The 17,845-nt window shown below is 44.4% G+C and overlaps 1 protein-coding gene across 2 annotated transcripts in view; it reads left to right on the top strand.

The window, feature by feature from the left end:
* Positions 1–332: 332 nt before the first annotated feature.
* The window catches only part of LOC129864003 (neuroligin-2-like), a 97,873-nt gene continuing 80,360 nt past the window's right edge, over positions 333–17,845 (top strand). Inside the window, exon 1 of one of the 2 annotated variants that reach the window (XM_055936521.1) lies at positions 333–1,438. The gene's annotated coding sequence lies outside the window, so the exon portion shown is untranslated. The remainder of the gene's footprint in view (positions 1,439–17,845) is intronic. The other variant, XM_055936520.1, reaches the window with a different exon arrangement.

Below are 17,845 nucleotides of genomic sequence, written 5' to 3'. Positions count from 1 at the left end.
CACCCCCTCTATCATTTGACCATGACATCTGAGATGTGCTTGCTACAGAGTAACAGCACACTGACACACCAGCCAAGAATCATATGGAGTACCTATCTATCTCTCATTGTCTATTTTTCTAGATAAGGTGCCAAATGGCACGGAGGTGAACCTCTGGCATCATAGGTAAAGGCTACTCCACAACAGCCAGCTCCCTCTATTGCATTGCCCTAAACCGACAACACATTCAGGACTGAACGACACATCACAGTAGCATGGTTCATTGAAGTCATTGGATACAGAATACAGATGCTGTATTTCAAGATACCGAGACCCGGTGCAACATAAGCCATCTCATTTGGTTTCTCTGTCGATGAGGGAGAAGGGAATTGTTTCTATGGCTTTAACAATTTCTGACGTCACCCTGATGCAGATCTCCATCTGAAAAAAATACTTCGTTCGATAATGGAAACACTGCGCCGAGTGAGGTCAAAACAGAATACTTTCTTTAAGATGATTTCACAGATATAGAATGGCTTCGGCTGACAATAATGCCTCCTCCTGTCTATTCATAAATAAGTATCACTGCAAGAGAGAATTTTAACATAATGTGGCAAGCAGCGACCGATGGCAAAAATGGGACACGCACTCAATCTGCGGTAGCTTTGAGTGAATTCGAATGAGCGTGAGTGTTTTAAAGAGAGAGAGAGAGAGAAGTGTGTGTGTGCGAGAGAGATGAGACACAGCATCTCTTCTCAGGCACTAACCGAAGAATCTTCACGAGTGAGGCATTGATGGATCTGTCGGGGCTGCAAAATAATTAACATCATTACAATCCTGTAAAAGTCATTATGATATGCCAAACGAGGCCACAACGAAACGGATGATATATCCATAGCTCCCCTTTGTAGCCGATATAAAACATCAAAGAAGAAGTAAAGCAGAGCGACAACGCAAGTACGCAAAGGAGAGGTCTGACACCCTGTTTGGAGCGTCTTTCTTTTATTAATTTAAATAATGAGTTAATGTAGGCCTTCTCACAACAGAGGGAGGCACCGTGGAAATGTATCACCATGGAAAGGAGAGGAGACGACCATCCTTTGCTTTGAGTTTACGCTAATGCGTTACACGCATTTGTTTTTATTATTGTTTTATTTTCTTCTCTGCCTTTTTCTTACGAACTCAAAAATGTGGTAATCTATCTGTCGACTAGGGAGAGAGAGAAGGGTGTTGTCAGAAAGAGAGGAGGAGGGGGCATTAAGAGGTATTCTTTTTTGGGGAAAGGGGGGACAGATCGACACCGAGAAGGTGAATTGATGTACGAAAACCTGCGACACCTCACTTTAATGAGAAATAATCTTGCAAAAGAAATGGCGTAAAACATCATCCGAAAAAAGCAAGAGAGAAAACCAGACGCATCTTCAAGGGAGACCCTCGCGTTCTCCCTTGAATATTTTGGGTAAGCCTATTCCTCCCTTTTTAAAAATAATTTTCAGGATTTCCTATAGCTTTTGTGTGCGCAAGCATCCGTGTGACGCTGTTGGAACAATAGCTCCTTCGCATAATCGATCCTGGCGCACTGTCACCGTTGGGAAATTAGTTGTCAATATTGGCAAACCTTCATGCGAATTTGTAATACAAATGTTTTCCTTCGTTTCAATCGTGTGCAATAGTGGCCTTTGCCTGTTGATAAGATGTCGCCTCCTGAGGTTTTGACGCTAACATTATGGCTGGCTAATATCCGCAGAGCAACCCGCGATGCCGACGTGTCTTTCCGTTTTACCAGAGAATAAAATGGAACCAAGATGGTCAGCATCCGATTTGATTTGAATCAGGACATGATCAAATGATAGGCTACGGCGGGCGGACTGGGGCATATCAGTCGGGCCAGTCGTGCTGCTTACCAGTCGAGGAACCATTTAGGGAATTAATTGCGCCCATCGGTAGCCCTTTGGCTACGTAGGGATTGATAGATTTTTTTCACTTGATAGATAATGGTTGTATGTGCTCTTAGTGTGAGCATGCGAGATCCTTCTGCCATACCGGTGAAATAGATTGAGGTATGTTTGATATCATGTGTTGACCTGTGTGATTTCTTTAAAAGTAATATTTAATATTGATCACTGTCATCAACATACACCCTCATTGTCACACATATAAAACATACACATCACAGGAGTGTGCATTGGTATTGGTATCACAGGAGTGTGCATTGGTATTGGTATCACAGGAGTGTGCATTGGTATTGGTATCACAGGAGTGTGCATTGGTATTGGTATCACAGGAGTGTGCATTGGTATTGGTATCACAGGAGTGTGCATTGGTATTGGTATCACAGGAGTGTGCATTGGTATTGGTATCACAGGCGTGTGCATTGGTATTGGTATCACAGGAGTGGGTATTGGTATCACAGGAGCATGTATTGGTATCACAGGAGTGTGTATTGGTATCACAGGAGTGTGCATTGGTATTGGTATCACAGGAGTGTGCATTGGTATTGGTATCACAGGAGTGTGCATTTGTATTGGTACCACAGGAGTGTGTACTGGTATCACAGGAGTGTGTATTGGTATTGGTATCACAGGAGTGTGCATTGTGACTATGCAAGCGAATGCACACACTCGCATCCAAGAAGAGGGGCACATTTATATTCCGTGCTGGGTGGGCAGTACTCAGTCAATGGCAGAATTCAGCTCAGACAAGAGGACCTCTGTTCAGATGGAGGTCGAGGATACACTTGTACTCTGGCTTAGCCTTCTTAATGATAGTGGATCAGCCTCGCATTGCCCACTGATCTTACTGACAGGGTCCTAATCAGCTAGTGCTCCGACCTATACTCTCTAATGACTCCGGGAACGTCTAAAATGCATACATGATGTATGGAGAGTTATACAACGGGTGGTTTGAAATCCCCATTGTTAGAGCCTCTCCTGCGCATGATATATGAGACAACATACACATTGCCACGTTCATATGAAGTGGCATTGTTTACGTCGTTACCTAGCAATGCACTACCACTACTACTTTTACAACTACTAGTCTTAGCATCTGTAACTCGTCATGGATGATTTTAAAGTTAATGTTACTTCTGCTATCACTCAAATGACTTGGAGGGTTGTGAAAAATAGTGTCAGATTCTATAGGACCAGAGCCCTCTGAGTTGAGCAGTGGTTAATGTACAGCATTTGGGATCTGTCATTCTGTAAAGCCTTACATAATCATGATTGTTTTCCATAAAGTAAGAACTCAGCGATCTTCCACTGGCTAAAACCAACAGGTTGTGTCCAGTTCTATGGTCTGTGCCCTGGCCCCATGCCAGGAGCAGCACTTGCTGTGTCATAACGCTGCCATCACATCAAAGTCTAAATGCAAGGCAGGGTGTAGGGCTTAAGGGGAAACGCTCACCTATGAGGCACACTCATTATTCACACTTCAAAATGCTCACAGCACAAACATACTACAATGAGTGTACAAAACATTAAGAACACCTGCTGTTTCCATTACATAGACTGACCAGGTGAATCCAGGTGAAAGTTATGATCACTTATTGATGTCACTTGTCAAATCCACTTTAATCAGTGTAGATGAAGGGGAGGAGACATGTTGAAGAAGGATTTTTAAGGCTTGAGACGAGACATGGATTGTGTTTAAAAAGGCTCCTGTAGTTTGTAACTTTCACTTTGAAATGACAGACTTGATTTCGCCTTAAGAAAAATGTATCAACTCCTACAAAAAGTACCATTAATTATCATCCACAAAATAATTATAATTCCCTGTTGCTGCAGGATTATTTACCTGCTGTAGCAAACTGGCTCAACTTAAGATCCTACATCTGTATCTCTACTTTAGCCTGGTGGAGTAGAGAAAGAGTCACTTAGTAGACCTGTACTGCATCTTTATGGAGAGTTTCTGTTGGAGGAGCTTAGTATGACTGTGTGAGTGGAGCACGTCAGGCCCAGGGAAGGAGCAGGCCAGGCCCAGGGAAGGAGCAAGCCAGGCCCAGGGAAGGAGCAAGCCAGGCCCAGGGAAGGAGCAGGCCAGGCCCAGGCAAGGAGCAGGCCAGGCCCAGGGAAGGAGCAGGCCCAGGGAAGGAGCAGGCCAGGCCCAGGGAAGGGGTTATAGGGATGTAACCTAGCAGTGAGTTCATCTTGGATGCATGTATGGAGCCTTTCCTCAGAGCACATGAATAATGAAGGCTGTACGGCGATGTTCAGTTTGCACCAATCCCTGAGTATGTGCTTCTTCTCTGGTTTCTGGCACAACTACTGTGTGTTCTGTCTTACACAGTGCCAGCCTGTAGGCATCTACCACAGCTGGATTAACATTTAAACCATCACCAGGGTGGGTGGAGCCTGCTTCCTTCACACTCAAATGTTCACTTTAAGGCAGTTGGTTATGTTATGAGAATTTATTTTAATGAATTATTCTTTTTTTAACATTTTGTTTTTGTTTTTTGTCCTAAGTCAAACTTTATCACCATGCCATTTCATATTCCACTTCTATGGCAATATGAGTGAAATGGTGGGCAAGTATAAATGTAGACATTTCTTCTTGGTAGAGTAAATAAGGTTGTTTACATAAAACGCTGCATCGTGTGGCCAGTAGAGCTGTCGTCCATGTCTTCACCATGTATATTAAGGTCATTTTTTTGTACAGGTTAATTTCTCATCCAGCTGATCGCTAGTCCTCTCTCACACATACATCAGACTGATATCAGTACAGCCCCTATCTTACATTAAGCTGACCTCTGTATAGTTCTCTCAGCGTACAGGAAATCTCAGAGTACACTTGCCTCTTGTGCATACAAATGATGTCCGTGCAGTCATTTTTCACATATGGCTGATCTCAGTGCAGGACTTTCATTGAGCTTTTCACCACCTTAATGTAGCCAGCTGTTATTTTTTGCCCACAATTTGCTACATTCACAGGCTTCACACCAAACAGACCAGTGTAGGGTGTGAATCATCGGCTGGACTCAAGACTTTTCTCAAGGCAAGATCTATATTTCAGCAGCTGCCTGTAATGTGATGGTGCCAGGTTCCAAAAAACTCTCAACGTGGCCCAATGAACCGTGCTTATTTGCTCAGATGGGTGATATAATGTGCCTAACCCCAGTGAGCCAGTGTTGCTGGCCGGGTTGTAGAGCAACAGTGACTGGTCTCCGCTGCACATGCCTCCGCTGCAGCTGCTGACTAAGGAGATTCCTTCGTTGTGTTCCATCAGGTGCTACGACTGACAGGCTATAGAGGCCTGACGGAAAGATTGCTAGTATTATTTAGCATGTGAAGAGTGACATTTGAGCTTTACTGTATTAGTAGAAGGAGAAACAGGGAACTGCTGTATTCTCTGTGGTCAAACATGTCACATTTGTTGCAAGCTTGTGACCTCCCGACCGTAAATGTCATGTGTGTTGTGTAGAGATGATTGAAATCAACATTGTAAATGATGGAGACGAAGTCTTGCTAATTAAACCCAGTGTTGTCTAATTAGCCTCTAGATACTGTCCCCAACTAGTCCCTTAGTCATGGCCAGGGAGCAATTATTTCCTGAGCACAAACCGTATGGACATTCCTCTGCTACATGTCACCATCAATTCACATCACGACAACCTGATGCAGGGCTTCTTCTGTCCCATTTCTTCATTTCACATTCCAGAGGGCCTTATAGCATCCACCATGCGACATTACAGAGATAATCAAGGGTTGTGGTGAAGGACAGGTCATGGGAAGAGAGAATCTATTTTTAACAGAGCTGGAGTAGCATCTATGTGTGTAAGTCTGTTACAGTGTATCCAGTCTTAACTGGTTCCCTGGGTTCCCTCTGGGTTTCTAGGGGCCAGGGATCAGTGTGTAAGTGGCTCCTGTGGGTGTCTGTTAGGCCCTGATGCCACAGGACATAGTGCTTCTTGGCTTGAGAGGTCAACCAGAAGGAAAAACCCAACACAGAGGGAGTGATGGGAGGACCTGCCGCTAGCTGTTTGTGGAGTCAGCGGACCGCCAGTGGTTTTTCGGGGAATAAATCCACCATCACTTTGCTGGAGAAAAGGGATTCACACCGTTGCAAAAAAAAAGTGATACAGTTTATAACTGCTTTTCCAAAAACTGACTTTAATTATTCATTTGTTTGGAAACTCAGATCCCAGCTGGACTACAGTTTAGGGACTGGGTTTCAGCAGTGGTGGAGGAGACGAGTCAAACAAGCACACCTAAACCAGATGGAAAGCAGATAGCTAAACAGACTGAGGCAGCCACTGAATCACAGCAGGGCAGACAGAGGTGCTGTAGGCATTGGCCCTAAAGTTAATTTGTAGCGTGCCTGTAGCAGTCCTCCAGCCTGTATTTATCACGATGGTTGGGCTTTCCACCTGGCCGCACATTTGTTTCAGCCCGAGTTGAGCAACGTCATTGTCCCCATTATAAGTGATGTATACCTCAGTGGGCTTAGCTTACTTTTTAGCGCCAAGCGGTAGTGTACAGTGCTGTATAATGAAACATGCCGGAATGTGTGATGTGCTCTAGTTAAAGCATGCAAGGCTCCCTGAAGGTGAGCATCTGGCCTCCCAGATTATGATGTATAATATAACAAGCATCTGAACTAATGCAGGATACTAACCATTTATCAAAAGGCTGCTGAACCTGATCAAGACTTGGTTCAATTTAAAGCTCACACTCCATCATTAAGGCCTCTATTGATATTCTACAAGTTCATTTCAAACCATTGATGTATGTGCTGATGATTGTAAAATGGTATATTGATTGTTTATGTTACAGTAACATGGAGTGCCCTTGAGACAGATGATTATGATTGGGTGCCCCCCACCCTTCTCATAACCAATCTATGCTAGTCACTTCCTACTATATACAGTTCCACTGAATAAGTGATCTTCTGTAGCTCAGTTGATAGAACTTGGCATTTAAAATGAAGGATAGTGGGTTCGATTCCCGGGACCACCCGAACATAAAATGTATACACGCTTAACTATAATTCGCTTTGGATAAAAGTGTCTGCTAAATGGCATATATATAACCATCTCTACATCATCCCTGACACAACAATCTGTATCACATAACATCTCTACATCATCCTATATCACTGCCCATATTTCATTCTCAGGCTCTTATATAACACAGAGGCAGGTGCTGAAGACACGTTTCACTCTGGAAATGTTACGAGAGAGAGTGAAAGTTGTCAACGAAGCCACTGATAGGTAAAAATGGTGACCTCTAAACCAAACATTTGGTGAAACCGTGATAGGACCAGATACAAAAGAGTGCTGTTAAGCTGACTATGATATAAAACCACGAATCCATGATGAGACAGTTTGGAAAATTGTCATTTTCTGTCTTATCTTGTGGAAATTATTACCTTTTGTGGTTTCTCATTTCTCTAAAACACTCAGCAGCACTTTGAGTGTCTCTATTTGAGATGAACTGCAATAACATGAAGTGTGTACTTTATGACCAGAGTCACTGTAAGTCACAAAGCCTATGACATCATCAGCAATAAATGCCATGACAGCATGACAATGTATATGATGAGATCAGTGTTCATATGGCCCGTATTGCAGCGTATATGACATGGCTTGCACTTCTGCTCTCCTCAGCATCATGTCTCAGAGGACATAAAATGAGTGTACAAAACATTAGGAACACTTGCTCCTTCCATGACATAGACTGACCAGGTGAATCCAGATGAAAGCTATGATCCCTTATTGATGCCACTTGTTAAATCCACTTCAATCAGTGTAGATGAAGGGGAGGAGACAGGTTAAAGAAGGATTTTTAAGCCTTGAGACAATTGAGACATGGTATGTATGCCATTCAGAGGGTGAATGGACAAGACAAAATATTTAAGTGCCTTTGAACAGGATATGGTAGAAGGTGCCAGGTGCACTGGTTTGAGTGTGTCAAGAACTGCAACGCTGCTGGGTTTTTCACATTCAACAGTTTCCCGTGTGTATCAAGAATAGTCCACCATCGAAAGGACATCCAGCCAACTTGACACAACTGTGGGAAGCATTGGCGTCAACATGGGCCAGAATCCCTGTAGAACGCTTTTGACACCTTGTAGAGTCCATGCCCCAACGAATTTAAGCTGTTCTGAGGGCAAAAGTGGGTGCAACTCAATATTAGGAAGGTGTTCTTAATGTACAAAACAATATTCCTAATATTTTGTATACTCATTGTACGTAGATCACTGATCTGCTCTCATACATGAGCTATGGGGATATTTATGAATTGACTTGAGCCCTCTGGACATTTCCCATACCGTTAGCCTTAGCCATGACTTGCCTACGGGCGGAGAGAGATAAATTAGGTGTATGGAGATTACCAGGCTGACTCGAAATGATCTTGTCCAACAGCAATTAAAAAATTAAAAAAAACATGCATTACAAGAGTGGCCCCCAAACATTCTTGCGACCTCATGCAGCGATATGACGTCACATAATAATTTGCATATTTAATTTTAGTGTCTTCACCGCATAAATCAATAAATGGAAGGATCTGTTGCTAAAACAAAGCAAACTTAAAAATATATAGCTTTTAGAAAATATTGATAAACCTAATTTAAAGCTGGAGAAATGAGATGTTTTCTGCAGCCGGAGAGATATACAGTGCCGCGAGAGAGCCACTGTAGAGAAACGTGAAGGGTGCCTTCCTGCTTAAGAGCTAGGCAGCAAGCGCTATTAGTCTTTCAGCACCTCCCCCCGTGGACGGAGACAGATTGAAGAGGAGCGTTTCAGGCACGCCAAATTCGGGTATCAAATTAAACTTTCATTTGGCATTGTTCAGGTTCTCGGCCAAGACTGGCATAGAAAAACATTCCTGACTATCGGCAATAAAACTAATCAAAATATTGCATGTCTTATTTATCGGTGTAGAAGTGATACGATGCCAGTCAACCGCCAAATAGGTCAATTATTTCTGCTTCATTGGTTTTCATTGCACATAGTTGCATATTTTGTTGTCCCTATGGTGCACCTCACGTGTTCTATATCGGACATTGCTAAAAAGATATCCAGCCATCACCTCATCAACTCTTTGGCCAACTAAAAATAAGATAAATGTATATTGATGTGAACTCTGTAAGCTACACACACATATTAAATAATTAAGATATTGCAAATGCCAAAGGGCATGGCACTATGTTATTGGGTTTGAGTCAAGGGATAGAGCAAATGTTGTATCTGCTGCAGACCTGAGTGACATGCAGCTGGGCCCTCAGGAAAAACATATCAAGCCAGGTCAACCTACCGACCCCCAATATTTAAGCAATAAGGCCCTAGGAGGTGTGGTATATGGCCAATATACCACGGCTAAGGGCTGTTCTTAGGCCAACGCAACGTGGTGTTTACCACAAACATCCTCAGGTGCCCTATTGCTATTATAAACTGGTTACCAATGTAATTAGAGGGGTAAAAATAAATGCTTTGTCATACCCGTGGTATACGGTCTGATATAATGTACCACAGCTGTCAGCCAATCAGCATTCAGGGCTCGAACCACCAAGTTTATAATACACAAGTTAGCACCGGTTAAAGCTATGACGTTGAAATGCCTATTTACTCTGTTCCATCTCACACCACTGACCATTCTGTCCATGCTAGGGTCGGTTGTGTACGTGCTAATGCTAGCTAAGTCCACTATAAGACAGGGCATGACTGGAGGAGAGCAAGAGTTCAAATTCTTATCCTGAGAGAGCGGAGGTGGCGGGGGAGAGCAAGAGTGTGTGTGTGTGTGTGTGTGTGTGTGTGTGTGTGTGTGTGTGTGTGTGTGTGTGTGTGTGTGTGTGTGTGTGTGTGTCACAGGAGGTTGGTGGCACCTTAATTGGGGAGGACAGGCTCGTGGTAATGACTGGAGTGGAATTGGTGGAATGGTATCAAATACATCAAACACATGGTTTCCATGTGTTTGATGCCATACCATTTGCGCCGTTTCAGACGTTATTATGAGCTGTCCTCCCCTCAGCAGCCTCCTGTGTGTGTGTGTGTGTGTGTGTGTGTGTGTGTGTGTGTGTGTGCTTGCGTGTTGTGCATGTGATCAACCTCATTAGTCAAATGCATACAGTAAATTGCTTCTATCTTTTAATTTCAGGCTTATTCAGCGTTACTTTGCAAACTACTGTATGGTAATGTTGCTAAAGCCGATCATAACAATCCTTAGTTAACTAAATTAAGGCCTAGATTCAATCTGTATCGCGGATGATCCTCGCTACAGTGTGATTGAAATTTAAAGGCAATGTTCCTGTGTTTGCAGAGACTGCATTCTCTGCATAAACGTAAACTCTGTATATGTCTGCTCAATTGCAAATAACCTTAATTTAAATCACGCTATAACACAGATCTTCCGCGGTATGGACAGAATCTAGCCCTAAATAAAATTAGTAGCTGAAAAGCTACTATAGTTAAGAAAGTTTTACCTGAACAATTCCACAATATCTCTTTCGTCCTAGCTCCCAAACTCTCATTTTAAAATTGTCTTTTTAAGGTCTGACAGCAGTGTTGGACAGTCTTTTTTTACAAAGTATGAAATATAATAGAACCCTCTAAGCCTCCATCTCCCTCCAATTTCTAGTGAGTTTCTAGTGAGTTTCTAGTGAGTGAATGTGATTTATAAAGCCATTGAGATCCCCCAGCTTCCGCCCTCCTCCCTCCAATGGAAACGCTCGTAATGTAATTACTTTACAAGATGGATGGAGCCCATCCAGGACGCCCTGGACCCCCAGCTAAATCAAAGCCCTCTTTCTGTCGGGTCGAGAACCGCTCGCAAGAACAGCTCACGCGTCAGAAATGAGTGTACCTCCCATTCACGCTTTCCCCCAGCATCACTCATACATCCTCCTCTCGCCTACTCTCATTCGTCCAACGTCACTCTGTGCCATAGATCAGGCCCCCCAAAGTAGCACCACTGAGAGAGGGAGGGAGGGAGGTAGACAGAGAGAAGGGGGAGACTGAGATGCAGTTGTGTACCATAGTAGTGAACACTGCATGACTCTGCCTTCACTGCATGACTCTGCCTTTGCTGCATGACTCTGCCTTCGCTGCATGACTCTGCCTTCGCTGCATGACTCTGCCTTCACTGCATGACTCTGCCTTCACTGCATGACTCTGCCTTTGCTGCATGACTCTGCCTTCGCTGCATGACTCTGCCTTCGCTGCATGACTCTGCCTTCACTGCATGACTCTGCCTTCGCTGCATGACTCTGCCTTCGCTGCATGACTCTGCCTTCACTGCATGACTCTGCCTTCGCTGCATGACTCTGCCTTTGCTGCATGACTCTGCCTTTGCTGCATGACTCTGCCTTCGCTGCATGACTCTGCCTTCGCTGCATGACTCTGCCTTCGCTGCATGACTCTGCCTTCACTGCATGACTCTGCCTTCGCTGCATGACTCTGCCTTCGCTGCATGACTCTGCCTTCGCTGCATGACTCTGCCTTCGCTGCATGACTCTGCCTTCGCTGCATGACTCTGCCTTCGCTGCATGACTCTGCCTTCGCTGCATGACTCTGCCTTCGCTGCATGACTCTGCCTTCGCTGCATGACTCTGCCTTCGCTGCATGACTCTGCCTTCGCTGCATGACTCTGCCTTCACTGCATGACTCTTCCTTCACTGCATGACTCTTCCTTCACTGCATGACTCTGCCTTCGCTGCATGACTCTGCCTTCGCTGCATGACTCTGCCTTCACTGCATGACTCTGCCTTCACTGCATGACTCTTCCTTCACTGCATGACTGCCTTCTCATTCAAAGATATTGTATGAAAGTGTTGCCAGCTTTAGGAAATGCAATCCCATTCTCTCTCTCTCTCTCTCTCTCTCTCCCCTGATCCCAGATGTACTCCCAGCTCCCCTGCCTAGCTTCCAGGACTAATCCCCCTGTGTTGGAGGGGGCATGCCTTTAAAGAAGGCACGAGTATTGCCCCTAGGCATGGACCGCTTTACTGTAATGTGAGCGTGTTTGGCAAGTGAAGGTACGCATGGGCTGTGGCTGTTTTAATCCATGATGAAGTGTAGTTGTTGCATTTGAAAAGGCTCAGAGTGAATACCCCTCCTGAGACCACCCCTGATCCCCATGTTCTATAGGTACACCACTTACCCACACACACAGACCACCAACCCATGTAACACCCGCCTGCACACAACCTGAGGCCTGAGGGAACACACTTAATGTGTTGTGACAAGTGTTATGAAATATAATGTAATGTAATATTTTATAGTCTATATAAGCCTTGGAAGCAGCTAATGGGGATCTTTAATAAATACAAACCAGCAATATTCAGTCATATTCATAATCTCTCAGCTTGAATCATTTGATCAAATCTCCACATTTTAATTGTTTCCATGTACATTTTGAAAGATACAAGTACAGCTCAAATCTATTCCAAACGTCTATTATCCTTCTATCAAGTAGAACATAAAACATCAGGTCATTAAGCAGTCATAGAGGACCTGGCATGACATTTGAACGCGCCCAATACCGTCACACAGTTGACCTGACTTCACACAAATACAATGGGTCAGTTGGACTGTGCTCACTGCCCTCTGTTTTTATCAGGATCAAGTGGGGTTCATTATTAAACGTTTCAGACCATTTGTCTCAGCCAGGATCGCTCTTCTTAAATTAGCCTTGGCTAGAGGGGAAGCAGCTGTCAAACTGTTCACACTCTCCCCACACATAAAAAACCTCACCTAGTTTGCTGCCTAGATAAACAGTAATTAGTGTGTGGCCAGATTGTTCATACCAGTGCACTTCAGTAACACGCACACTGGCACACGAATGCCAGGACAGATGCAGAAACACACTCTGACCCTTATAAGTACTGCGTACTGTACAATTCTAGGGCATTTTATCTGGGCGTGTGTGTGGGTGTGGGTGTGTGTGCGTGTGGGAGTCGCTGGCTGGTGTGTGTGCTGCTGGTGTTGAGAGTAAAGACCAGTGTTCACCATGGGGTGACACATTGATTGTCTGGTCTAACGGAGGCAGAGAGACTTCTCACCTTCTCTTCTGCCCGCTGTTTTATGTCCCGGTCTCATTCCCTCGTTCGTTAACACCCTCCACTCCCGCTTCGTTAGAGTCCCCTTAATTGACTTTTATTTGATTATTCATGAGCTTGTTTATCGGATTGTTTCCCTCATGCTGTGACTTGTAGGAATGCATTCTGGGAGATATAAAGACACAGAAAAATCTAACCTGAACAGTCTTCCATCTCCTTCTCACTGGCCCCTCTATAGGATTCCTGTAGACAGAAACTTTTCAAATAGACTATTTTGAAGTCCTGGTTGAACTTTGGGTTAATTACAATAATAACCTTAAGTGGGGCACTTTGTTTAGTTGTAATCTCTAAATTCCCCTGGCTGGAGTGAGATCGGGTTTGAGGGTAGAGGGTGATGGACCGGGGCTCTGTAGTGTCTGAGCCCTTTTCAGAGTGGAGCTGCTTGAAGAGGGAGCTCACGCTGAACAGAGGGAATTCTGGGATGAAGCTCCCGGCCTTCATGAAGGATGACAGCCCAGTGGTTCAGTGTAATTATGAGGTCATCCTGAAATTAACACTGGAACAAGAAATGGCATGCTAAAATGATTATTTTCTCAGACAGATTAACCTTCAGTGGGATATTGCTGTCCAGAACAGATTAGCTAAGAATAGATTGAACTAAGAATCAGAAGAGTTTCAGTCAGAGTGGGAGAGGAGAGGGGATATTACCCTCCACTGTAGATTAACCAGGGATAGATTAACTAAGAATAACATTGGAGTTCAATTACCCAGCTTTCAGTATTACTGTACTTGCAGTAAATCAACCGTGTGTGTGAGTGTTTTCTGCTCATAGAAACAGACACCTGAGTTGCTACAGATTGAAACAAGTATTAGTTCTCCCAGAGACATTGCCTTCTGTTTTGTGGCCTGCTAAGCTGCTTGTCATCCACAGACGTGCGTTAGTACCGGAGAACAGAACAGCTTGACAGTTGAAACAGTGCATGTGTTTTTCAGCACCGGCGGCAGAGACAAAGAAGCTTATGACACGCTGTTTTTCAAACGCTGCCATTCTGCAGGGGTTTCACAGTTCAATTTGACCATTCGTCCACTTAAACACAGCTGTAAAACTGTCCTGGAGGCAGAAGGTATTACTACATCAAACAGCCTCACCTGACAGAGCCGCAATGACTGTTACGCCAATTACAGGACACAGCCCTGGCCTATACACACACACACACACATTCAACTACACACTTCTACTGATGGGCTGCTGATGACGGTACCTTCTGACCCTTTTGTGGTCTGTAGGAATTTTCATCACACTCAATTCCAACACATATTGTAGGTCTATGTGGTGGGCCTGGACAATATGGCTGATGGATATATGAAACTGAAGCTGGTTCCATTGCTTCCCCTTGCCATTCCTTGGAGATGCAGATATCATTCTCTTTCTTATTGTGTGAGGTGATTGTGGAATCATTTGAGATTCTTGCTTACACTAGCCCCTCCCCCTGCAGTCAATACTCAGCATCTTGTGTGAGAGTGCGTGTGTCTCTGTATGTGTCTGTAGCTCTCACACTCCGGGAGCTGGGCTGGCAGTGGGGAGGGAAGTCTGTCTGTCAGACTGCAGGCCCTGTTGGACGTGACCCTAACCCACGCTAAGCTAATCAATAAGGGCCCACGAGTGGGATTCCTCCCAAGGAGCTAAATGCTAATTCTAGCACTCCGCTTGGCCAGAACACACAACACCCTCCGTGACTGAGTGACATCCGCATACATACAAACATACACACACATACATGCATGCTTTTACACGTATGTTGCGTCCCGAAGAAGGTCATATCTTTGAGTGATTTATGAGCTGACCTTATCATGCTGATATATAAATAAACCTATCTCTTGGAGACTCTGTGTGTGTGTTTGTGTGTGTGTGTGTGTGTGTTTGCCTGTGCAGGGAGGTAGTCTAAGTTCATCTGCCCCCTGCAACATAAAGAGCTGCAGGGCTCTTATTGAAGAGGAAATGTAAGCACTTTTTATTGACAGCTCCTGGGTGTGTAATTCATCATGCTGTCTGGAACCAGTGGGCCCTGCCGTCTCCAGCATAGACCCATGCTATCGGTTGCTATGGAGTCCGTGCTCTGACTGCCAGCAGCTCATACCACAACATCACTGCTCTAATCTGCTCTCCATGCTGCTGCATACCTAGACTTTATCCTTCTGTCCTGCTTACATATTGGTAAGGAATGACCACACTTATTTTGGTAGTATGTCTACTATTAAATAGGAATGTGAATGACACAGACAAAATGTCATCCAAAAAGCGTCCCTTCCTGTAATGATTTTTCTGTGTCATGAAGTTCAGAACATGTGAACATTGAGATCATAAACCCTGGAGAGACTGGAGAACATGATTCTTGAGAAGGTTGTTAGTAACGTTGCTAAGAAACCAAGTGGTGATTTGACCAGAATACATTTTGACATTCATTTTGTTTTATGGTGGTGGATCCTTTCTCATGAAAGTGATAATATTATGCGTATGGCTGGGGGGTTGCTGCTAATATTATGCTCCAGCTGTGTTGCCCATATTCATGATATAGCCTGGCGCTGCGTCTTGTGTGTTATCACTGTCCTCTTATCCAGTGGAGGGTAATATCCCCTCCCCCCCCAAACTACCCATCACTCCTTTCATCCTGCTCTGTAACCTTTGAGAGTGGGATGGGAACCAGGGTGATAATGGGGTGTTTTTGAAGGTGTGGTCGAGGCAGCGTAGTGTTCTTTTGTTTAATCATATTACTGCTTCTCTTTGTTATGTCTTGTTTTGTTTTTCAGGTGGGGGTGTGGGGTTAAAAAAACAATTCCATATTTATGAAATCTAATTTCAGCCCACCAGCCAAATGCGATATGCAGCAGGCCCTAATTGTATCTGATAAATATGCATGGCTAAGGACATTTGACGATCTCCAATAGTCAGAGCAAAGACAGCGAGATCTCATTACATATACAATGGTGACTCATATCTGGAAGCAGTCGTGATGAATATACACCCTGATAGACCCGTAGAGTATATCATTACGTCAACGCCAAGGCCACAGCAGCACCATAACATTGAGAAACACATCTACACGTAGATCGATACATAAATCCTTAGTTATCAAGTATGGAATTCCAATGGTCCACTACTCCATCTCAAAAACCAATGGGCTAAAACCTACATCTTGAAATGTGTCATGCTTTATCATAATCTCTGTCCTGATACCCTCATATACAATGTGACATAGGAAGATGTACTCTGGCTTTTCCACCTGCCAAACTGGGATCATAATCCTCATCGTACTTCATTGTTTTAATGGGCTGTATTTAAAACAGGATGGTTCATTGTTTGCTGGCAAGATGTCATATCGGTCAAAAGGTCTCTCATCTGGGTGTAAATCTCTGTCCGTCTGTGAATACCTGATAGTCAAATGCTGACTCAGACGATTGGGTAATCTCGCTCTCTGAGGCCAACATGAGTAAGGTCTTTAATCAGGTCAACACCCGCAAGGCGCGGGGCCCGAAGGTATTCCAAGGCGTGTTCTCAGAGCATGCGCAGAACAGCTGGCAGGCATATTCACAGTCATTTTCAACCTCCCATTGTCCCAGTCTGTAATCCCCATGTTTTAAGATGACTTCCATAGTTCCTGTTCCTGAGAACTCTAAGGCTTTATGCCACAATGACTACCTCCCTGAAGCACTCACATCTGTAATCATGAAGAGCTTTGAGAGGCTAGTTATGGCACACATTAACTCCATCATCCCAGCCACCCTATACCCACTCCAATTTGCATACCGTCACAACATATCCATAGACAACGCAATCTCAATTGCACTCGACACTGCCCTCTCCCACCTAGATAAGAGGAATACTGACTGGCTGCATCACTGCTTGGTGTGGCAATAGCACCACCCTCATTCTCATGGAGAACAGAGGGTGGTGCGGACAGCCCAGTACATCACTGGTGCCTATGTACCTGCCATCCAGGAACTCTACATCAGGCGGGGTGAAAGGAAGGCCCGGAAAATTGTTAAAGATTCCAGCCACCCAAGCTATGGACTGTTTTCTCTGATCCGCACTGCAAGCGGTACCAGTGCTTCAAGTCTGACGCCAACAGGCTCCTAAACAGCTTCTATTCCCAAGCCATAAAACTGCAATAGCTGGCGAACAAAATGGATAACAAAATGGCCACACGTACTATATGAGTTGACCCTTGTATTTTATTTTATTTCTATGCACACTCACAGGGCCCTGCACACTCACACACACTGACACTCCAACACACACACAAACACTCCATCATTTGCTCACACACACATAATATCCACATACAGTTATACTGACTCGACACACCCACACACCCACTCACATAAAATCATAATTTACGCCGCTGCTACTCTGTTTATCACATAACCTGATACCTAGTCACCTTACCCTATACATACACTTTATAGCCAGAAGTATGTGGACAACTGCTCGCCGAACATCTCATTCCAAAATCATGAATATGGAGTTGTTCCCCCCTTTGCTGCTATAACAACCTCCACTCTTCTGGGAAGGCTTTCCACCAGATGTTGGAACCTTGCTGCGTGGACTTGCTTCCATTCAGTCGCAAGAGCATTAGTGAGGTCGGGCACTGATGTTGGGCTATTAGGCCTGGCTCGCAGTCGGCGTTCCAATTCATCCCAAAGGTGTTCGATGGGCTTAAGCTCAGGGCTCTGTGCAGGCCAGTTCTTCCATACCGATATCTACAAACCATTTCTGTATGGACCTCGCTTTGTGCACAGAGTCATTGTCATGCTGAAACAGGAAAGACTGTTGAGGTAGCCCAAACTGTTGCCACAAAGTTGGAAGCACAGAATA

Source organism: Salvelinus fontinalis, chromosome 10 (genome assembly GCF_029448725.1).
Source record: "Salvelinus fontinalis isolate EN_2023a chromosome 10, ASM2944872v1, whole genome shotgun sequence".
Classification (NCBI taxonomy): Eukaryota; Metazoa; Chordata; class Actinopteri; order Salmoniformes; family Salmonidae; genus Salvelinus; species Salvelinus fontinalis.
Note: the sequence above shows the minus strand (reverse complement) of the source record. Positions and strands in the feature narration are given on the sequence as shown.